Source organism: Dermacentor silvarum, chromosome 4, assembly GCF_013339745.2.
Source record: "Dermacentor silvarum isolate Dsil-2018 chromosome 4, BIME_Dsil_1.4, whole genome shotgun sequence".
Lineage (NCBI taxonomy): Eukaryota > Metazoa > Arthropoda > Arachnida > Ixodida > Ixodidae > Dermacentor > Dermacentor silvarum.
The window spans coordinates 43,913,950-43,937,718 of record NC_051157.2 but is presented as its reverse complement, the minus strand read 5'-3'; the positions used below and the strand labels follow the sequence as shown (position 1 = coordinate 43,937,718).

The 23,769-nt window shown below is 47.2% G+C and overlaps 2 protein-coding genes across 7 annotated transcripts in view; one reads left to right on the top strand and one right to left on the bottom strand.

Moving 5' to 3' along the window:
- Positions 1–23,769, top strand: part of LOC119449908 (zinc finger protein 143) — a 312,907-nt gene that overhangs the window by 199,299 nt on the left and 89,839 nt on the right. The window lies entirely within an intron of this gene.
- The window catches only part of LOC119449901 (flavin-containing monooxygenase 5-like), a 144,649-nt gene that overhangs the window by 70,803 nt on the left and 50,077 nt on the right, over positions 1–23,769 (bottom strand). The gene's annotated exons all lie outside the window — the stretch shown is intronic.

Here is a 23,769-nt window from a genome sequence, read left to right as displayed (position 1 = left end):
CATGTCGGCCACCCAGCGGCTCTGAGCATATGGACGGGAGGCAAATGATATTAGTCAACCCTACTCTCACTGAAGACGTTGAAGGGTAGATAAGATGAGAACAAATGTTGCAACGGCGCGGCATCATTGGCGTAGCATTATATACAGATTCGATCGTTTCGGTCTGCTCGCGGTCCCATGTGCGCCTGTGCTGTGATCTGAACGCGCTTGCCGCTTGCGAATCCAAAAAAAAGACAGGCCTGAGCGTGCAACAAACTGAGCGTGCTGAGCGTGCTGACAAAACCGAACGTGCTGACAAAACTGAGCGGGCAGCTTGCGGAGTACGTTTGAAAGCATATCGCTTACAGTCATTTCTATTAAATGCGGAAAAGCAAAAGGTAGCGTACCGCAAGGAATTGAAGGTGGCGTTTTCAAGTGATCTCTGCGAACCTTGTTTTAGCATTGTGGGCGTATGATGTTATTAAATCAGGCGTGGGGTAACTGATCACAACAATCGAAAAAGATATTAAGACATAAAACATCGATGGATTCTTCAGGAGGCTGCAGCCAACATACGCTATATAATACATATCGTTTGTTTCATCCGCATAGAAAGCTTCGCCTTTCTACAGCGAAGCTGTTAAGGGCTACGTTACAGGACATCGCGTCCGTGTGCACCGGAAGTAGGCAACAATCTTGTGGCGTCTCCGTCCACTTCGTATACACCCAAATTGGCATATAAGGGGCATGGAAGCATGACTGATAGGTCGTGACATCTAAAACATCACATGCTCGTCAGTTACATCGCGATTAACGATAATCAAATCACGTGTGACGCATACCCGCATTGGATATGGGGGCATGAGCCGCCGAGAGCAGAAGCGGGAGAGATCTCGTCGGCGTCGCGGGCGGACTTGTCGCAGCGTACGCACAACTTGGCCATCGCGCCGGGCGAAAACAAGACGCCGGAGTCCTTGCTCTTTGACGAACATGCCGAAGACGCTCAATATAGTCAATAATCATAATATATAAATTCACTATAGCAATATTCACTAAAGCAGACCACCATAGTCACAGCTTCGCTGGCTTCCATCTGCACAGTAGTGGAAGGGCTTTGAATTTTCGTTTAGGCTTTCTTCGTCTTACCTGAGCACTATACTTATAGTTCTATAGTGATAACATGGGAAATTCACCATGCTTATCGCATTTTTGTTTGTTTGCGTCAAGATAAGAGCCTCTGCACTGAGATCAGGAGAGTTGAGAGGGAACGGAGTGAATCAGCGGCACGGTCATTTTGTTTTGCGTAATTACCAAGCAAGAAGCGCGAAATCATCAGAAAATGGCACAATAAAATGTTTAATTTAAGAATGGTGCTTGCCATTCAGCTGATTATAATCACCTTTCAAATTGGCGCTTGCGCCTTCCCGCGCTCCTACGAACAGATACGTTGTTCAACGTAATAGTTCAGCGGAAACCCGCTAGGCGGAGAGAAGCAATTGTAATAGAAAATGAGACATCCACCCAATCGTAGCAATTGCTACAAAGGAAACCCATACGGGTTGCTCGAAAGAGAAGCCTCGCAGTTGAAGAAAAATTCGTCCTGGTCCGGGACTCGAACCCGGGGCCACCGCCATTCCGGGGCAGCCGCTCTACCATCTGAGCTAACCAGGCGGCTAGCAGATGGAAGGGCGAAGTCGAATCTATCAACAACTCGAAGAAAAGACAAGTGTTTGACATAATAGTTCAGCGGAAACCCGCTAGGTGGGAGAAATAATTAGAATAAACTTTAACTATTCTTCCTATGTAATTACTTCTCTCCTGGGTATGGGTTAAAAGGTTAGCGGATGGATTTGTCTGATCTTCATGCTTGTGGCTTGATACACTTTTGTAACTTTTTTACTAGGCTTTATCTGCGTTTGTTGTCCTCAATTTTGAAGCGATATTTCCAAACGCAGAAATAAGACTCGGCGCACATGCGCAACCATTTTGAATTGTTAAACTTATAACGCAATATTTTGCTGAAAGGAACCAATTTGAAAGTCGCTAAGTCTTGTGAAGCCGTAAGGACGGAGTTTAGGAAAATTCATGCACTATATAATCACGATTCCCACGCTTGCTGAACTGGCATGCTTGCAGCGCAGTTAGAGGCTTGCACCAGAGCTTTCTATAGTAATTATTCTAGGAAGCTATATGGTTCTATTCATGATCACCGTGTCACAAGATCTCGTCATAACTACTGCTCTCATTTGACGCTTTGCGATGGTACGGTAGGTAGTGCGCCCCCCTTTAAAGGCTATGACCAAACTCTGTACTGTCTCAGACGGACTCACCTGCATCTCGGCTGCTGGGAATATGGCGCCGAGGGGCTGGATGAGTCCGATGATAGCCAGGCTTGGATGCTTCAACTGGGGCGGGAAGACGTACTTGTACAGATGCACATGGTTGTCCACCACGGAGACCACGTCCTTAGGCAGGAAAGGGAACTTGATCTGGTAACCCGTGGCCAGGATAACGTCGTCCAGCGGGGTCACCTAAAATACCGTAGGTAGCCATGAAATGATGTCATCTCAAGTTGAGGGAACTCTGATCGCATCCTCGCAGGCTTATGCTTTGTCTGATCGGCGTTGGTTACGCAACTAATGCCAAGAAATGACAGGTCTTGGCAAACATATTTTTTAAGCGAAGCTTTATAGGCTCACAAGTTTCGGCGGCGGTGGTGGTGGTGGCGGTGTCACGCCGGAAACGCGAAAAAAGTACCCGATTCCTGCCGGGATCAAACCCGCGCCCGCTGCGCGGGAGTCGGATACTCTACCACTGAGCCACGCAAGCGCTTGCTATCAGACCGCTGAAAATACCCATATATAAGGCAAGCACGCAGGGGGACACGACTCGAGCCTCCGCCAGTATGGTGGCGCCATCTAGGTAAGATGCCTGCAAACGTAGCGTCCGCAGGCGCAGACGACGATATGCGATTCAGTCGAGGCGCGCAATCAACGCGCTCCCGAGCTGCCGAGCCTCCGCCAGTATGGTGGCGCCATCTAGTTAAGGTGCCTGCAAAGGCGGCGCGCCCGACATGTAAGTTGCAGTTCTAAGGCTTGATCGTGCTCAGCAGACTGCTGTGCAGAGAGCATTACAAGCCGCAGCTCGCCGTCGACGCCGGGCGGACAGTTCAGATCGTTCTCGTCAAAACGAGGCGAACAGACTGCCGCGAAGACCCTGTTGTGCGTGGTACCCAAATTGGAGCTACTCTTGAGCCGCTCCACCAGCTTACGCTGTGACTGTGCTGCGTGTGCCGCGCAGGCCTGTGACTTTTTTACAACCAAAGCGCATGCAAAAGAAGTGAACATTATTGAAACTGGAAAGCGCAATGTTCAAAATTTTAACCTTACTAGTATGTTTGCACATGTAGCATATTCCACAAAGCTGTACATCTCCTGACCAATATTTTGTTCATTCAGCTCATCTGGACAGCAAATATTCCAGGTGGTATTTATTCATTTTACTGAACACATTCTTTAGAAGAATTGTCTTAAGACTCTATTACATTACCTCGCTTTACAAAGTGTGAATATCTAGCTTGATCCTGGTTGTATACCCATCTAATGTTGCTTGCAACAGATTCACTAATACGTGAACTGTGTCATTTGTGTTTCAATAACGTTATTTTTAGCCACTTGGATTTAAAATCGCATGCTTCATGTTATGTAAAGCAAACTTTGCAGCTGTTCTGGGTACTTTGTAAAGGCAGTGCAATTTTGTAAGCTATGGTGTTCAGATAAGATCTTGATTCAGCCATATCTCTGCAGCTGTCGTCCTAAATCAGTTAGCAAGCTGTTTCTTGAACTGGAATTATTGCTTTCCGTATAGGTCAACTTGGTTTTCACATTTCAATTTCAGAATCAAAGCCAGTCAAAGCTCATGGCACTTGGCAGAGTGCTGAGGTTATAGCACCAAATTAGAGCGTTGTGGGTCCCCAAATCGTTCCTTAAATCAGGGTTTATTATATCAGACACTAACGAAGCCTGAATCCCTGTGGCACAGTGAAATATTCACGATCAATGCATTTCAGGGCGCTTCTCTTGGTAAAGCCATTCAACAGGTGAAATTACTGAGAGTCTGTATAACGGCAGATGAATACATTTTGAATACTCAGCAGCTCACAATTCTGTGAACAAACTTCTTGAACTACTGCACATTACACTCAACATCAATTGTTACATTTAACTTGAGGCATGGTGTACACGTATACTGCAGGTCACATTGCCAGAAATGAAATGTCAATTGTAACCTTAAATTAGCAATTATTTCAGGGAAATGTATACTTCTAGTGAACGGCACATTCCTTGAAATGTAACATCTGTTTATGTGTATATCAAATTGCGAAAATGCGCAATTCTATTAGAAGTTACCGTGTTTATAGTGTACGAGTACAAGCGTATGTATTCACATGTTTCTTTTTTTTCCATCTCGCTTCTATTGAATCACGCATTAATTTCAGCTCTCCTCCACCCATCAGCACATACCCACGATGGGGGATTGAGCAATAATCAGATGGAATAAAAAAATACATTTAAGGCTGTATGGAAACCGACAGAAATGTTTTCAATAAAGGCCTTTTGTTGTCTATTTCTCGGTGAAATTCCAGTGCACTGTCACAAGCAGCACCATCACCTAGACATGACAGCACATCACCATCAGCCGCTTCGTAAGCATCTTTGTCCTCACAGATAGCCTCGCCACTCGCGCCGTCGAGCGCTTTTCAAATAAAGCACGTTTTCGGGCTCCTGCAGTCTTCAATTAATTTCAAGATTATTAGTCTATTTGCACTGTTAACGATTATAAGTCGACTTCTAGCTTTTAGACAATATGTTTAAACTCGAAATTTTATTTTCGCATGCACACGACACACAAATGACATGAAAATTTTCTTCGGGGCATCGGAGATCAAGATGCGGGCTCAAAACAAATTAAAAGAATAAGATATTGTACACTGCTATTCAGTTCGCGCACTCCTCTACCGCGTGGTGCACAGCGTAAAGCCGCAAAATTCCAATTTCCCGCAGTGGTCCAAGCAGTGACGCGGATGCCTTTGTGCAACCAATGCCACAAAATAGAGTTGCTTTTCGCAGAATAAGTAATAGATAAATTTATGAGGTTGCAAAAGCGGAATTTTTTACCAACATCTAGGCCGTACCGTGACTCACCTTGTCATCACCTTCGAACAGCACACCGTCTTCGGTGAACTCAACGATGTCCTTTTTGAGGCGAACCTTCCCGCTGAGGATGAGGTTCGGCAACGCGTCGTTGACGGTCGGGTGCTGCGCGCTGTAGCGGTGCTTGGGATTGAGTCCGTAAGCCTCGTGGTTGAAGAACCCGTTCAATATGTTCTCCACGTAGTCGTTGGCAACTGAGCTCGGCACGACGCGCATAAGGTAGGATTTGAGTCGCGTATTGAAGAAGATGTCAATGGGCATGCCGTTGGGGCCGACGCGCTTCAACACCCAGGCTCCTCTCCTCGTGGACAGATAAGTCTGCGAGAAAATCGTTGGACAAGGAACGGTACCGTGTGTTTCATGCATTAACAACCTGCGTCCAACATGTATACAACAAATTCCAGCAAGTTCCAACATTTGAAAGAGCCATATGGCTTTTCCGTATATGCTCTTCGAAAGCATATGCTTTCGCTGCGGCACCAAGTTAGAGGACGGGAGGGGGGGGGGGGGGGGGGGGGGTGCGCATGCATATGAAAGTTTGCTCTTCGTTCAGTCTTTGTCTCGCTTAAACTCTGTGACAGTGAGATTCCACCTAATGGCATCTTCGACTGGCCATTTCAAAGCGCATCGGCACCACTTCAATGGTCTCGTAAGATAGCAACAATAAGCTTCACTTTGAGAACGAGTGGCTTATATTCGTAATGGATAAAGTTCGACTTACGCGATGTGACCCGCTTAGCACTGCAGTACAATAGCCCAGTAAAAGACCGGTCTAATATTTTATGAGACTTTAGATTCAGAGAGTTGACACAGACGTGTAGTCAGACGCGCACCCTATAGCCCTTGAGGGTTGCTCTTCGGCCACGAAAATTCATCCACGTTGTGGAATCCACCATCTCTGCATGGTTGCCTCATTATGCCCTCTCTGACTGGCCAAAACGGCATCATGGCGAAACTTGACGACGCGGCGGAATTCGACATTGTCCAGAATAGCACCATGGTTTAGGGCATTCGCGAAATGGTTTAACGCAGAGGCGACGAAAGCTCTACGTAACGCTTACGTTAAGTGCCACGTGACTGACGTCATCGACGGCGTCGAGCCCTGAGTTACCGATGCCGACCACGGCCACCCGGCGGTCCCGAAATTTGTCAGCGTTCCTCAGGCTGTGCGTGTGCACGATCCGGCCATGGAACTTCTCCTGCCCCTTGAAGTGCGACACGTTCGGGTACACGTGGTGGCCCACGCACACGGCCACGGCGTCGTACGTCTCCGTTCGGTCGGTGTTCGCCTCCAGGTCCCTGACGAGCACGTCCCAGCGGCCCGTGTTCTCGTAGTCGGCAGCTGGAGTCACCTGCACTACGTCGTGTCTCGTCCTAACGTGCTTGGTCACGCTGAAGTGGTCAGCGTAGCTCTGGAAGTAGTCCAACATCTTGGCGTTGTGCATGTAGTTGGGGAGGTCCTTGGGCGGTGGGAAGTCACTGCAAGACAGGAAAATTACGCGAAGCAGAGACTTTTAGATTTCGTCGGACCTCGATGTGGATCTTGATGTGGATCTTGAAATATATACACAGCTTGGCCGTACGTAGATATAATCAGAGAGGTAAATGTTTCTGGTATCGTTTACGCAAATGTTTACGCGATTGACGGCATACTACAGTGCAACTGGGCCAACGAATCAAGTTAGAAAGGTACTAAAGAGAAGCACTAGAATAACCTAGAGTGCTAGATTACTCTTCGAAAAGTCTTGCAAGCAGAAAAGGGAGAGATATGTGTGGGAGGAAATGCAGGCAGCTTTTCCAAGATAACGCTCGGTTGGTTACTGTGCACATGGAGAAGAAGAAAGGGGGAAGAAACAAAAGAATTCTTTACTTTTGAAGGATATGATAGCCAAGGTACGCAGTCTTTCTTAATTTGGCGCCCGAACCGCGACGACCCAAGCTCTAATCACACTAAGGTCACGGGATTTACAGTATTCTGGCGTACTCGCCCCATTTTTGTGCAGGGATGGCACCGAAAAGCTTCTTTCGAACTTAAACTGCCCTTCTTGTGCTATTGAAACCACACATACTTCAGCGCCGACTCTGCAAAAGGTTCACGTTGCTTTTACCTGAACGAGAAATTACCCGAATTTGTTACCAGAGCGTTAAGGAGACAGTTCTCGAAAGACGGCAATACGGATCAGAGAATGAATGCTGCCGGTAGCCGACGTTTAGTTTGAATTAAGGAGGAAAAGGGAAGTTCGATGAGTCTTGTAGTAAGTAAAACGAATAACCAGTGTGCCCTTTTTATTGCTATTGCAATTATATGGACACTCCAAGCGCATTCCTGCCGTTGGCGTCGTCGTCGCCGTGAGGTTCCGTATAAAGTCCAACGGCGATAAAATCGTCGCCGCACGCCGTATGCTGTGTGTGTGAGTGAAAGCGTATGAGGGTGAGCCGACAATCGCGGCTCAATGTAGCGCACACGAGGGAGGAAGGCAGGCCGGAAGCGCCTTGTCTTCTTTCGCGCGCGAGGCACGGGGGCGCGTCGACGGAGAGGGAGAGGGAGGGGGGGGGTTGCGTTCTGCTCTGTCGGCTGCTGCTCACAGCGTGGCTGCCGTATCTTGAAAGCAATCTGCGATGTGGGCGAAGTGCGCACCCGCGCGGGCCTCATCTTTAAAGCAATATGCGATGGGGACAAAGTGCATGCGCCGAGCGCCGGTCGCTTCGTATGCGTTGTGCTTTCTACGTTTAGTTCGCGTTGAAGCGAGACGAGAGACAGCGCGAAGGTCAATTTTCCCACCGCTGCTGGCGCGCTTTCTCACTCCGGCGTTTTCACAGCAAGTTTCCACGGTCATCGAGCGAGATGTGTTCATGCTTATGCGCGCGTGACACCATGTTTGTCTATTTAGTTAGAATGTCTACAACTTTATGCGGCCCATTAAACTACTGACCTTGCTTGTATAGCTATCTCTTCGTATCCTTGCTTCGTATAGCTCTCTACTAATTTGCTATCGCAATCGATGCTTCGCCTCAGGGGCGAAACTGCGACTTTTTTTATTGGGATGATATAAGGGGATGTTGGCGCACAAATACGGCGCCGGATATACTCCTTGGCACTTGAATAGGTGGTGCCATTCAACATACAGTTACAACATACAACAATATACAAACATAGAGTTATAACAAAGTTCATTAGCGTATACAAGTCAAACTAACATTACCACATTACAAAGCCACTCGTGGAGTGACAGAATGCGTGCCAAGGAATGGGAAACACAGTCCAGGCCACCAGGAGATTGAGTGGTGTGACGAGATTAAGAAATTGGCTGGCGTAGAATGGAGCCTGATGGCGCAAGACGAGGTAACTGGAGATCGTTATGTAAGCCTTCGTCCGGCAGTGGAGATAGAAACAGGCATGACATTATACTAACCTTATGAAAAAAGGCTGATAACGATGGTGAAGATGATACCTGAACGCGCTCATCTCCTTGCTGGAGTTGATGATGGTGGTGCGCATGACCGACGCCTGTCCCTCGACGTCATCGTCCTTGTACACCCAGAGACCTCCGATGTCTGCGGACCGCTCGTACAGCACCAGGTCGAAGCCGTAGTCGAGCATCTGGCGGGCGCACGCCAGGCCGCTGGGCCCGGCACCCACTACGCAGACTTGATTCTTCGACATCGTCGGATTCCAAGCTTACCGTCACTGAATGGGGGAAGAAAATAAAGCCAGCCAAATTGATAACAACGAGACGTAATGGCCCGCACCAGAAAGACAGAGAGACGTTGTGGCTAATATTGCACGAGCCTATTCATGGCGAAGATCTACGCATCATGCAGTGCTGCGCAAGTTCGGGACAGAAAACTGGTCAAGTTGATATATGTCCCTGGCTGCAACAGCACCGCTAGGACAAGGACCGAGGGAAGGATATATATAGGACATCACACCGCTCTTTCCTTTAACGAAATTTTGTTCCAATAAAACAAACAATATAGAACGAATAAGTGGCATGTGGTCTCAACTTCCTCAGCACATAAAGAGTCGCCATCGAAGAACACCTTCCAAGTTATATATATATACATATATATATATATATATATATATATATATATATATATATATATATATATATATATATATAAAAAAAAGAACACCGCAGCTTCACTGACTTAACGTCGCGAAGACTGATGAAACAGCGGAGCTGGAGGCTTTAACTTGCCTTTTACTTAGCTTTAACTCCACTATTGTCTTCGCTTTTAACTTGGCTTTTACTAAGCTTTAACTTGTATTAAGCTTTACAGTATGGGGTGGTGGTAGTGGAAGCCACCAGCCGCCCTGTTTCATCAGTCTTCGCGACGTTAAGTCAGTGATGCTACGGTGATCTTTTCTTTTTTTTTTTTTTTTTGCAGATTTATGTGTACATGTCGTTTAGCAAGATTGAAGTATTTACAACGAAATATTACTTTGTGTATACTTCTTTTATTTGTTGTTAGGCCCATGCTCGAGCAGCTTCCCGTCGTCTTTACTGCCGCGCCGCTTTCTCTTCCGGAGACAGTTAATTCTCCGTCCTCGCCAGACTCGTCGTCGAACGTCGGAATGCTCTGCGCCGACAAAGCACGCTTTTAAGGCCACTTAATAGTCGGACGCAGCGTGCGCGTCAACTAGCGTTGGTGGATATTGGCAACGCCAGGTTCGTAGCGCCGCGCGCAACGCCACCGACTCTCTGTCCTTGGCTCGGTCCATCAGTCCAAGCCAAGGACAGAGAGACGGTGGCGTTGCCTTGGCTCGGTCCACCAGTCCCTCCACTACGGCGTGCCTTATAATCAGAACTGGTTTTGGCACGTAAAACCCCAGAAAAGAAGAAGGTCCACCAGTGCCCCGGCGCGCGCTCCCTCATCCTCGCCACTCTCTGATTACCTGTGGCTGGCGTGCGGCTCTCCCTCTCCTAGGCTCCGCCCCCAGCAACTGCGCCTCTGCTCTTCTCTCTCTCTCTCTCTCTTTCTCTCTCCACTCTTTCACTCACCTGGCTTCGCAAAACTGATCAACGCAGCGACGCGGTTCAACCTCGGCCTGCAACAGCTCTGCTGTTTAAAATGCAATGCAAACCCGCTACCTCAAGCAATGCCATAGTCGCAAAGCTACCGCGGCGGTCACAAAAGGGTTGATTTGACATGCGACCGCTTCCGTAGTGTCGCCTACACACTACGGTGCTTTAATGGTGCTTTACGGTACTTACGGTGCTTTAGCTTTCTTGAAATCATATTCGCACTACTATAACTCTATTTGTACAATATCCCCCTATGCGGGGGGACACCCTCAAGCAAAGGGCTTTTAGGGGTAACTTGAATAAATAAATAAATAAATAAATAAATAAATAAATAAATAAATAAATAAATAAATAAATAACGCAGTTTCACCAAAGGCGAAGTATCAATTGCGACAGCAAATTAGTAGAGAGCTATACGGAGTAAGGATAGTAGCTTTATCAGCTGTCAGCTACCAGCTACTTGGACATGTAGCAGCAGTAACAACGCGCAGAACTGTTGTCGACGCCGTCGGCATTTTTCCCGCGTTCGCACCGACTGCGCGCGGCGTTGGTGACTGCGGTGCCTGTGGCGGCGGCTCGGAGGTTTTCGACGAGATCAGAACTGGACACTCGTCGAGCAGCGTCGGAAGTCTACCACCTTCTCGCCTCGCAACGTTTTATTGCGATAGCAATTATATGGACACTTCAACCGGATTTCTGCCGTCGGCGTCGCCGTCGCCGTGAGGTTCCGTATAGATAAAATCTTCGCCGCGCGCCGTATGCCCCAGCGGAAGCGTGCGGGGACGCGCGCTATCACTGAGAGCGAACGCACTCAATCTCCCACGCGCAAGCAAGGAAGCGGAAAGCCAGCGCCGGAGGGAGCAGGGGGGGGGGGGGGGGGCACTTCTCTGCCAACAATCGCGCTCGTCGCTCGTCCGCACAGTCTCTTATCTCTCCCACGCGCAAGCAAGGAAGCGGGAAGCCAGCGCAGGAGGGAGCGGGGGGGGGGGGGGGGGGCGCAATTCTACTCTGCCAACAACCGCGCTCGTCGCTCGACCGCGCCGTCTCTTATCTCCACACGGCTCTGACCTTTATGCACTTATGCACTGTGCATTCGCCGCCCAGTTTCTGTTGAAGCGATAGACCGCACGTACCTTCGCCCGCTGCAGCGTATGGGCTTGCTGCCAGCGTTTTGACAGTCGTTGTCTGCAGCGATTCAGTGTGATCTATTCATGTTTGTTTGTGCGCGCTCACAGCACGCTGGTTCATTCAGTTAGTAATAGTCGGGCCACATTTTCCAACGCACGCTACACCTGTAATGCTGCCCGGATCGGCAGTGCAGCGCTACAGGTGTGTCCCTTCGCACGCGCTGCCCATGGGAAGCGCTTCTCATCAACACCACCGTTTCACGCGCGCCTTCTCGTGGTCATCGAGTCTCTCTTCATGTCGGTCTACTTACGCCGCAGCACACCTGCTTACTTAATCAGCTCATGTTTACTACAATTTATATTGCTACCAAAGCCGCTCACCTTACATCGTACGACATTGCTGTGTTGCTATCGCATTCATTGCTTCGCCCTTAGGGCGAAACTGTGACATTTTTTATATAAATACGCATATGGTGCCGCAGCTAAACGTCGCCACCCCTCCCGCCCTCCCGTCCCCCCACGGCCTTCCGCGCGACGGAAGAAGTCGCGTTTGCTCTCCGCCGTGCGTTCGCTCCCCATGAAAGCGCGCGTCCCTCGCGCGCTTTCACTCGCACATACAGCATACGGCGCGCGGCGACGATTTCATTGCCATTGGAGTTCATACGGAACCTGAGGCTTTGCGTAAGCGCACCGTGCGTCCGTTGTCCGCTTGACACATTTGCATGGCGCTTAGTTTTCAGAAATATGAGAAACGTACCGTACGGTACCTTTAGCCTAAATTTATACAGTTTGTCTGCAACTACTGCCGTGTCTTGTAGCAGCGTTTCCTTGCCTTCGTTACCCTGCAGGATATATGCAGCTAACATGTTCTGAACCATTCTTTCTTGTACACTGTAAAAATACACCGTTGTATTTAGTGAACTTTTCCCGGCAGCAGTAGCGCACCCAGGATCTCCGCCAGGAGGGGGGGGGGGGGAGGTAATTTTTATGGTGGGGGGGGGGGGGGGGCAAGCACTGTGCATATTATACAATTTCCTTGGTTTAGCCAGAGGAATCCGACAGCAAATAAAACACCTAATAATTACAATAATATAATGACACCAAGGACGATGACGATGTTTATTTCTTCAGTGTTTTACTCAAAGTAATTTAAGAGTGAATGAATAAATACAAGACAGTGATAGAGCGTTTTTGTTAATCAGGAACATTTGACCTTAAGCCACCTCCTGAATTGTACTGACAATGAAAACAGAGCAGTGAAGGTACACGTTGGACTGGTGGGGCTGGACGCGTGGGAGGGGGGGAGTTAACTCGATCTCAGGGGGGGGGGGGGAGGGGTTACAACACCCGAAACCCCCCGTCGGTGCGCCACTGCCCGGCAGCATGGGCTGCCAACTATATTGCATAAAATGTACAGACGCCCGTACATTCCACAGCTTGTAATAACGCGCCGTCATATTTATAAAAAATACCAACGTCGATAATTTCGTCCCATGGTACCACAAAAACAGGCCATCACATTTACAGGAACTTACCGTAAAAAATACAGGAGTCGGTAATTTCATTCCACGGCACCGCATTAGCAGGCTGTCATATTTACAGCGATTTACCCTAAAAATATACTGGCTTCTGCAATTTCATTCCACGGCACCACAATGACACGTCGTGATATTTAAAACAATTTCAGCAGTTTTACCGTAAATGTTTAAGTTGTGCTTTTCCATAATAACGAACCTGATACATTTATTATTCATTAATAGTACAATTTCCCGTCCACTCGAAAAGTGTCCTTTATCACCCTTGCTAGAGAGCCTCACTGCTTTACCAGGTACCAGCTATTTTACAGTCTACTAGCCTACACATTTCAACTAAAGCAAGAAAAATTCAAAACATTTAAAAAAATGGCTGCGGCTTAGCTCAGCTAACCCGGGATATGCAAAGCCTTGGATTAGCCTGGTTAAGTCTTGGTTTCATTTGGCTAACCTTTGATTTACCTGTAATTATTAGACTTAGGTATACACTGATCGTTAAGCCAGGTATAAATTACAAGCCGACAAGTCCCAGTGTTTTGCTCGCTCTTCCTGTCTCCGACGCTAGCTTGGCCAACGCCTCGTTGGCTTGGCGCGCTTGACATTCCGGACCCTCTCCCGTGAAGCTGCTCGCCGGGCGATATCCGCGGGGTGGTCAGACGCCGCTTGCCGACGATGGCTCAAAGCCTCCCGCTCCCGTGCAACGCTCAGAGGAGACAGCCCGGTCTCACTCTCATCCATGGCTAAGCTCGCACTGACTAGGCGAGCGCGGCGCTCCTCTTAGCCAGGCGCGCGAGTCACGTGGTCAGGCGGCGACACAACTGTGGACAGCGCATGCGCCAAGCCAGCGGCGGCAGCTTGGCGCATCACGTGATGCGTTGCCAAGGCTACGGCGCAGCTGCGGTCAAATGAAGGTCAAATTGCCGCCGACGCCGAAACTGGGCTCGACTAGGTTAGTAAAGCTTTCGCTTTAAAACTTGTCATCCAAGGGTTTGTCAATTGTTGCGTGAGCGTTGCTTGCTTGGGCCGCGCACCGTCAGAATTGGAAGATACAAGCTTAAGCTTCACCTTTAAGAGTGGAACGCGATAGCATCCAAAGATCCCTGGCTGCTTATCAGGCTTTTTTATCGTATATTCAAATTACAATCCGACGCTGTCCTGTCTATAGGTTGTGGTTAAGTCGTACTTTATGATTTTTCTGACGGGTTTTACTTTGAGAAATTCAATTTTTGTTCACTAAACCCTTGCGCCACGCGGAGACCCTGTGTGGTCGGGGTAGTTCGGGATGAATTTCTCTGCCACAGATGCCACGGACGCCGATGCTTACGCTGAAGTCAACGCCAGATTTTCTGCGACACTATGTTACAACGTGGCTGGCAATAAAATCAAAACAGATGATGCCAAAATGAAGCATTTCAGTCTATATTTCACATACTGTAGCATCAAGAAAGAAGACCGGAAGCAGTCTAATGAAATATACGAGGGAAATTAAGAGAACGAATAATCAACAAGTGTAAATGTCTAGCGTTAGGCTACAGTGCACCAATAAAGACCAAAATCTCTGATTGGCAGACCATGTTCGAGTATGCATTTAGAACCATTTGTAATTTGCATAGAAATACACTGGAGCAACGTAGTTTAAAAATGTCTTGGCTTATTGCTATTTGCAGGAAGTTAACATTTTAGGACCGTACCATATACAGAAGAAAAGTGCACATTACGTTTGGTATGTATGCCCTATATATACTAACGGCAATGAAAGCATGAACAAGCACCTTTTTCTGGAATACCGACGAGTGATGTTTGCATCGGCAGAAATGCTGCTGACATAAAACTAGTATGGTAAATAAGTAAGAAGGTAGAAAGTAACTTCTTTATTGCATAACACAGTTTTCTGGCAGTGGTGAAGAAAAGAGGCATTTGAGGTTATAGTTTCACTATTGGTGAAGTCCACTCCGGAGAATGGCAGGACGCTCGCGGGTCCCAGAGAATGAACACAGAGTATTAGTTCTGCAGCATGAAAATGTTTGCGCGGCACCGCTCTCACTATGCCACAATTCACTTTAATTTTGACAGTCAATGAAAGCAGCTCGGGGAAGAAAAAAAATAGCGTAGCTTGCACTAGTGACGCAAGGCTAAAGAAACAGCGGATCTGATCGGCACCTAGCGACGTACGTCATGCACGCACGTACGTGTGCCGAAGCGCCGGCACACATCCTCATTCTTCCAGGCTGTCCGCCAAGCGCAAGTGCATTATTGAACTAAAGTAATGCTTAAAAGTAAATTGCGTGAAAAAATGCGTAAAGTATGACTTTGTATGTACTCCGTTGTATGAAGATATGATAGCATCGGGTTGTAATTCGAATATACGAGAATACTTAATTCTGTTACGTGGAAGCTCAAACACAAACCCCTTTTCCAGCTGGCGGTTTTTTGGTGAGCACGCTGTAGAAATCTATCATACGAAAATGTCCGAGTCAGCTCCTATGATCCGATGCTCAAGGTGTAGCACCTTTTTCTGGCGGTTCTGCCGTTGATCTTGTGCCATGACCTGGGTTGATCCCAAGGAGTGCTCTGGAATGAGTTGAACCAAACAGAAAAAAAACATGAAGCCGAAATTGTTTCTGAAATCAGTTCCACTATGGTAAAATGGCAGCTCTTGCACAGCAAGCCCGATGAAAGAGAACAATGTGCATGAAAGGCGCTACGCTTCATTGATAAAAGACAAACAGCTGACGCTGCGAAGAATTCATGCACCGACCTCTCTGTCGATAAACTGTGTTACGCTGAACGCTTGGTTAAAATTCACTGAGGGACCTAGTTTGCTTTCCAGCGATATAGTGAAGGCAGGATTTTTGAATAAGACGAAAAGGTTCCCTTCAGGTGGCAAAAAAATTCAATTGACGCTTTATCGTTATGTCACAGTTTCGATCATATATGTATGAGTCTAAACAACTCCATTCGTGAACTTCGATTCTGTGAATGAGAAACATATGACATGTTAAAGCAGCGTAAGCCACAATTTCGCGAAAGCATAAGTGCAAGATATTTTTGTAGAACCGCTCTCGTTACCGAACTGACGAGCATATCCGACAAGTGTGTCTACCTGAAACTGCCGAGCTGTGATGCTGTTTCCCCCCTTACATGAACGACAAATAAAACATTGATGCATTATCCGAGCTGCGCACTCCCGGTCGCTCATATTTTTCACCCAAGAGCAGTCACTGCAGAACGCTTCCAGCAGTGTCTGCTACAGCGTAGCCCAAGCTTGCCAGGGCAGTTGGCGGAAAAGCTGCAGCTGCGCGTTATGCGAGCTACCACGATTTTTGTTTCAAGCATTACACTCTCCGCCACAGATTTCCATACAATAGTTACTGTATTGAATTCTCGCCCTAGTGCCCACGGGAGCTACAAGCGGGGTGGTAATTCAACCAGCAGAGGAATAATGGGTAGTATACATGGATTTGCCTAAAATTTGTCCCCCAAACGGCTTCGTGACATTGTCAGCCGTCATTTTCAACAATCCACGCTATGATGATGGTTGGATGGCGAAGCTGTAAACGACACCCACAACGATTACCCATTGTGACGTCGCTTGAATTCCCAGACGTGGCTCTACAAAGAGTGAAACCAGAGAGAAGTGAAATGTGCTTAACCACACCCTTTATTACTCCACAACGACATTATATTCACGCTGTTCTTCTGGCGTATTTACTTTCCGTGGTCTACCCATGGTAGCCTGGCGTGAAATGAATGAGTTGCTAGACCGTGGTGACGTCACTACGTGATTTCTATGCTGTTGGGTACTTTTCCACTGGTAGTAGCTTACACAACCGTAATCTTTACCGGAAAACACACGCGGGATAAGGGACGTGCTTCACATTATTCGCAGACGTCATTGGCATACATTATGCGGTTTGCCCTTCGCACGAGGGTTTTGAATGACGTCAACCCCTTTTGAAGCAGCTGCAAACCTAATGTTTAGCGGAACGCGTCGGAGGGTGTTCCCATTGTTCACACGCGCCTTATCATCCATCATGTGGTTTTGATGCTTCTTTTGTGGGTTTTATTTTGAAAACGAGTGCTGAGCTGTATGCTGTATGCCTTATTTCAATCAAGATATGCTGTTTGTATTCCATTTTCAGCCTGGCGTTTTTTACTTACGCCACCGACACGAAAATTTCCTTGGCTGGTAGAGGTATACAGCTTCGCTGTAAAATTGTCCGAGGGCAGGATTCGAACACAGGACATGAGCTGCATAGAAAGCCCTTATGAATTTCTCACGGGCAAGTCAGTGCGTTGAAGCGCTTGGCGCGTTTCAATTTGGCCACCTCGACAGGCTGAACCACAGCAATTAATAGCGATTGTGCGCGTTCGCAGTCTTCTGCGTTTAGAAGATTATAGATTGCTCTTGAATTTGGGACAATGAAAGCAGATAAAGCGTAATAAACAAAGTCACAAGAATGTCTGAATTCCACAAACACGAAGATCAGACAAATAGATGTGGTACCCATCATTCCCATGGTGGCTGAACGAACGCCATAGTTCTCTCTAGTAATTATTGTACGGAAGTCTATGCTCTCACCCTGTTGCTCGGTCTTTACTTTCTCCCTCTTGAGACAGCGCACATGCGCGTGGCTTGATAAACGGAATCTCGCCGTTTTCTCTTATTGCATGCATTGTGCTGTAATTTCTACCGGAAGAAATGCGTGAAAAGAACGGGCACTTTTTACAATGTAGAGTAAGTCTCCATAATTTCTCAAGACAGCTTTTCCCGTTGTTTGGGCAGCAGGTATGTGATGTCAAAGGCTGCTCTTAATCTGATATTCAGGCATCGTACCGTTTGCCTTATGCACTGAATGTCACAGATAAAAAGAATGGATTAGATTAGATTATGGAGTTTTACGTGCCAAAACCACAATCTGATTATGAGGCACGCCGTAGTGGGGGACTCCGGAAATTTGGACCACCTGGAGTTCTTTAACGTGCACCTAAATCTAAGTACACGGGGATAAAAAGAATGGAATAAGGAACACTCTGCATGCACTAAACAAACTACATATGGAATTTCGCATTACATTCACTTCTATCTCAACAATTCTTGAGGAGCACTCAGTTCTGTACTGCCTCACAAACTCACTTACGCTTCTCCGTAGCTGGAGAAACTTGATGAAATTGAGAAATTCACTTGGAAATGTGATGCCACCTTCTTTCGTGTAAGAGAATGAACATAAGATATCATGGCAACTCTGTAGCACGTGAGTTCTTCACTTAGACATTTAATGTGATTAGCATTCTTTGGATACATCACGCGCTTCCCTGCATCTATCTATCTATCTATCTATCTATCTATCTATCTATCTATCTATCTATCTATCTATCTATCTATCTATCTATCTATCTATCTATCTATCTATCTATCTATCTATCTATCTATCTATCTATCTATCTATCTCGTTCTTTACAAGTTTTACAATGAATTTTTGGGTTCGAAAAGTAGTGCTCAGCCTTTGAAATACCATAATGCCTCCCTATTTCGATTTCATTATTTTGTGCTCTATACGTGTAGTGCGCTCCGACGGACGCGCCGCTGGTGGCGGCCTTGCTAAGTGCACCCGGGAAAGGAGGCAGCCGTCCGCTGTAGTAGTCTGCGTCGTTGCTCGCGCTGCTGTTTGGTTCACGTTTACGACTCGCAAGGACTTGTTGGTGTTATGTGGTCCGTTAAATCATTACACCAGCCGGCACACAGGTTTTAACGCGATAGCGTTAAGGGCCCCGTGTCGCAGAAAATCCGTCGTCGACTTGGGCACGGGCGCGCCGCCATCGTTCGTGGAAATAATCATCCCGAACCACCCCGACCGCGCAGGCCCTCCGCAAGGCGCACAAAATTGTATTTCTCAAAATAAAATTCGTCAGAAAAAGTACGATTTAACCGCAACCTACAGACGTGATAGCGTCGGATTGTAATTTGAATATACGAGAAAACATAATTCTCTTACGCCGAAACTCAAACACAAACCCCCTTTCCAGCTTTTCTACAATTCATACAGCAGCGCGCCGCGGTTTCTTCCTAGCAAAAACACCATTCAGATGATGCTCGCCTTCTCGGCAGTCGCGCGCGGAGGCGAAGTTGGACAAAAAAAGCTGCAGTTGCCGGGAAGCCTGATAAGCAGCCAGGCATCTTTGAATGCTATCGCGTTCCACTGAAAGGCGAAGCCCCTTAAGCGTCCTCCAAATTTTTTATCTATTTTATGCGTGGATTCGCGCCCATCTTGAACTATTGCTAGTTGCTTCATGCTGTTTTGTAAGGGGCTTAAATCGCGATGTGTTTATCGATCGGCATGATTACAGGCAACTGCACCTTTAACAGCTGTATTGGTTTCACCGAGGCCATATATAGGACATTGTGGTTGCTTGGGAAATGTGTTAGAAGAGACGTAGCTCAGGGCAAGGATTGTCGTTAGTTGCTGCATATTGTATTGCTGTTCGATTTTTGCTGAAATATTTGCGTCATTTTTGCGAAGAGACACCACGCATAGTGCCTTTTTGTATGTGCATTTTGTGCTCAATCGAATTCTTTCTTATCTTTTGCGGCTTAGGAGTCACGGCAATGCCTGTACAATATGTAGATATGCAAAGACTAGCTTTTTACGTTTCCGAGCAGGCCTCTAAAAAAATTTGAGATTGCGAAAATTGCTGTGCACTTCGGCGACGTACGCAGCGGAATTGGATAGGCGGTGTAGCGCTAACTCGCGCCTTTATTCACCCGTGCGATAGGTGACTTTGTTGACTAGCATACACATTTCTATTAACAAATTTGTAATTTAAAAGAATTGAATGTTGGGCTAGTTGGTATTTTGACGTGAGAACAATTTTGAAGTAGCGCGCAACGGGACAGCACAACAGAAAGGAAGACGGACACAGGCACATTCTTGCGCCTGTGTTCTTCCTTTCTGTTGTGCCGTACCGTTGCGCGCTACTTTAAAATGGTTCTCATGTAAAATTTGTAATTACTCTCCTTGAGGCGACTTTGGCAGAACTTATTCGGCGATGCATTGTGTATTCATCGGTATAGCAAGATCGCGCAATGTGTGCCGGAAGCGCGCCGTGCAGACGTTTGAGATCCGTCTGTACCAACGACACGTGCCTATTATTTAGGAAACGAAACATTTTTACGGAAAGGGTATAATTAAAAAAAAGTGATTCAGACAACCCATTCGTCAACGAAACGAAGCGGCAATTCAACACGAGCTCCACTTCGTATAACTGGGCTTCGTTGCGCTTGCCTGCGGGACACACTCAGCACATATGCGGACTGTCTGGCACCCGAACAAACAAAAAATCGCAGCCACGAACTTCAGCCATCCTTGCTGCAAGGTGTTGTCGTCGGCTACTGCGTCCCGAGCGTACTTTGGAAAGCGCCCGCTAGGTGGCGCACTACGCGTGTAGCTGACTTCGTCGACCTATTCAATATGCTGTTTCTCCGTCTAGAATTTTAGGTTCAACACTCTTCCCTCTGCCGTTGTCTTCCCGTCCGTTCACGTAATATTTACTGGTTAGTTACGTGGCACATTTGCACGTGTTTTACACTGTAAGTCAATGTTTTTTTTTTCGAAAGTTGCGAACCTGTTTCATCTATTTTTTACCGCCATTTTATGAGACTGAAAGGGTGGTAAAAAACAGTGTACGTGTTAGTAGAGGAAATTTCAAGAAAAAAAATTGGCTCGCCATCCCAGGCCTTCGAAAGTGGATGTCCAGCGAAGCTGTGGAAAACCGCCACTACAACTGCTGATGCGGGTATGCTTTATAAATGCGAAAGCATTGTATGGCCCATGAAACGAAAAATCCGGCGTTAACATCCGATGGTAGATCGGATGGTGAACATCCGAGGTGGCCAAGTGGTGACGTCACGTTTGACACGATGACGTAACGTGATTACGTCAGCATGTCAAACGTAGCGCGATGACGTCATCACACCAAATGTCGCGTGATGATATCATCAACGTCAAAGGTTACGTCACGTGATAACGGAATCGTAACGTGACGATATGTATCGCCTGATGGCATCATGTGACGTCTTGTCAGACGTAACGTCACGCGATGACGCATCGTGAAGTGATGATGTAACCTGATGACGTCATGTGATGCTTCTTGGAGAAGCAGCACACTGTGCGCTTCCCGCTTCGTTGCACTGTCTCCGGGATCGACCCACATTTTTCTGTGAGCACGCGGCCACAAAAAATCCCGACCAACTAGAGGCTAACAACTTCGCTGTGAAAGGATGCCCGCTAGCTGGCAATAATTTGCAAGTAAACACCTGTAAACTTGCAGCGGCCTTTACAGTAGTGCTATAATGAGGAATTAACTTATGTATGGCAGCATCTTAGGATACATATGGCGAGTATCTTATCGGATACTTATCGCACCAGCATCGTGTATCTGTCTCATGATACATTCGCAAAGCCCAGCCCTGGCTCCAAACCCATTTCTAAACCAACCGTCGGTCCAACTTGGGCAACTGGTTCTCTGACACTCGGTATGTATTACTTTTCAATGAACCTCTTTGATGCCATCTTGGGTCTCTGTGCGTATGTGCCACTGGGTATTTGCGCTGCTGGTGTGCTGACGATATGCGTGTCGCTACATTGCTTCAATGCTAATCGCATCAACGTTGAAATTCATCGTGAGATGGGTTGTGCCTGCTTTTATTGCGATAGCAATTATATGGACACTCAAAAGCAGATTTCTGCCGTCGGCGTCGCCGTCGCCGTGAGGTTCCGTATGACGTCAATGGAGATGAAATCGTGGCCGCGCGCCGCCGAACGCTGTATGTGCGAGTGAAAGGGCGCGAGGGACGCGCTCTTTCACGGGGAGTGAACGCACGGCGGAGAACAAACGCGCGTTCTGCGCCGTGCTTCCTTAAGGGCTGCAGAAGTAGGCGTCTCTTTCCTCCTTTACAATCACCATATATGTAGAGCAAACGCGCCTTCTTCCGATGCGCGAGAGGCCGTGGGGGAGGGGGGGAAGGGGGAGGGAAGGGAGGCGACGTTTAGCTGCGGCACCAAGTGCCTATTTATATCAGAGGCTCCGGCAACAGTCACCAACGCCGCACGCATTTTGAGCGAACGCGGGCAAAATGCCGACGGCGTCGACAACAGTTCGGCGCGTTGCCGGTGCTGCTGCATGTCCAAGTTTATACAGCTGATAAAGCTAATATCATTACTCCGTATATCTCTCTACAAATTTGCTATCGCAATTGATGCTTCACCTTTCAGGTGAAACTGCGACAACTTTTTTTCGGCTTAGGTTCCATCTGGAACCAATTTTATTGCGATAGCAATTATATGGACACTCAAAAGCAGATTTCTGCCGTCGGCGTCGCCGTCGCCGTCGCCGTCGCCGTGAGGTTCCGTATGACGTCATTTGGAGATGAAATCGTCGCCGAACGCTGTATGTGCGAGTGAAAGGGCGCGAGGGGCGCGTCTTTCACGGGGAGTGAACGCACGGCGGAGAACAAACGCGCGTTCTGCGCCGTGCTCGCTTAAGGGCTGCAGAAGTAGGCGTCTCTTTTCTCCTTTACAATCACCATATATGTAGAGCAAACGCGCCTTCTTCGGACGCGCGAGAGGCTGTGGGGGAGGGGGAGGGAAGGGAGGCGACGTTTAGCTGCGGCACCAAGTGCCTATTTATATCAGAGGCTCCAGCAACAGTCACCAACGCCGCACGCATTTTGAGCTAACGCGGGCAAAACGCCGATGGCGTCGACAACAGTTCTGCGTGTTGTTGCTACCAAAGCCGCTCACCTTACTTCGTATGACATTGCTGTGTTGCTATCGCATTCATTGCTTCGCCCTTAGGGCGAAACTGTGACATTTTTTCTCACGTCAGTGGTTTCGGGCATCCTGCGTCTTTACACCTGATTAGTTACACTCTGCTGAGGAAAGTGAAGACAACTCGTGATTAGCGTGCCTTTATATTGTTGGATATTGTAGTGCCTAATGCTTAATCTTAATGCTCAATTCTTAATCAGTTTTGAATGGTTAGACCGAAAGTCGAGAAGGGGCAAAGTTTGCATTGTCGCTGGATGTCAGCTCAGCAAAATTTGTTGCAGAGGGAGTTGTTGTAATACTAAGGACATATCTTAGTGCTAGAAGGGAAAAGATGAGGAAGGAATAAGAATGAAAAAACATAGCTGGCGCTAATAATAAACATAATTAACCTCGTGGTGTAAATATATATATATATATATATATATTTCTAGACAAATAATAGACAATTCTTGTCGTGTTGTCCCAACAGACAGTGAAGTTTTCTTTCATGAGAACAGCACACAGCCACCTCTTCGTTATTGAAGGCGTCACGTTTACTACAGTATTGAACAAACCACAATGAATTGAACTGATTTTCTGTCTTTGCCTTTCTGTACGTAAATTTTGCTTTCTCTCTTCTGTCGTGTTGCTTTGGACAAGACATCTCTCAGGTTCCTGGCCAACCTTTCGTTTATTACATACGCACACAGTGTTCGATTGGCTGGGAAGCTTGAACAACAGCATAAGTCTGGTGTTTTTTTTTTTTTCTCTCTCTCTTTTGATCTTGGCAGCCTTAACACTGTCCGGTATACAAATAAAGGAATATACTAGAAATTATGCGTCCCTCGCTTTACAAATTTAACTATATGGAATATTTCTTTAGTTCATTTACAATTCATTTTGAGAAGCGTGTATACTCTATAAAATAGAGCGAACTGGACAAAATTAACTCATGAATGCTGTCGCAGCAATGCAACCTGAATTGCTGATAGAATTATGTCAGTTGCACGCACAGGTTAGGCACCTTCAGAGCCGTCCGTATGAGCAACAGTTGTTCATTAAAAAGCAGAGTTGAACATGGC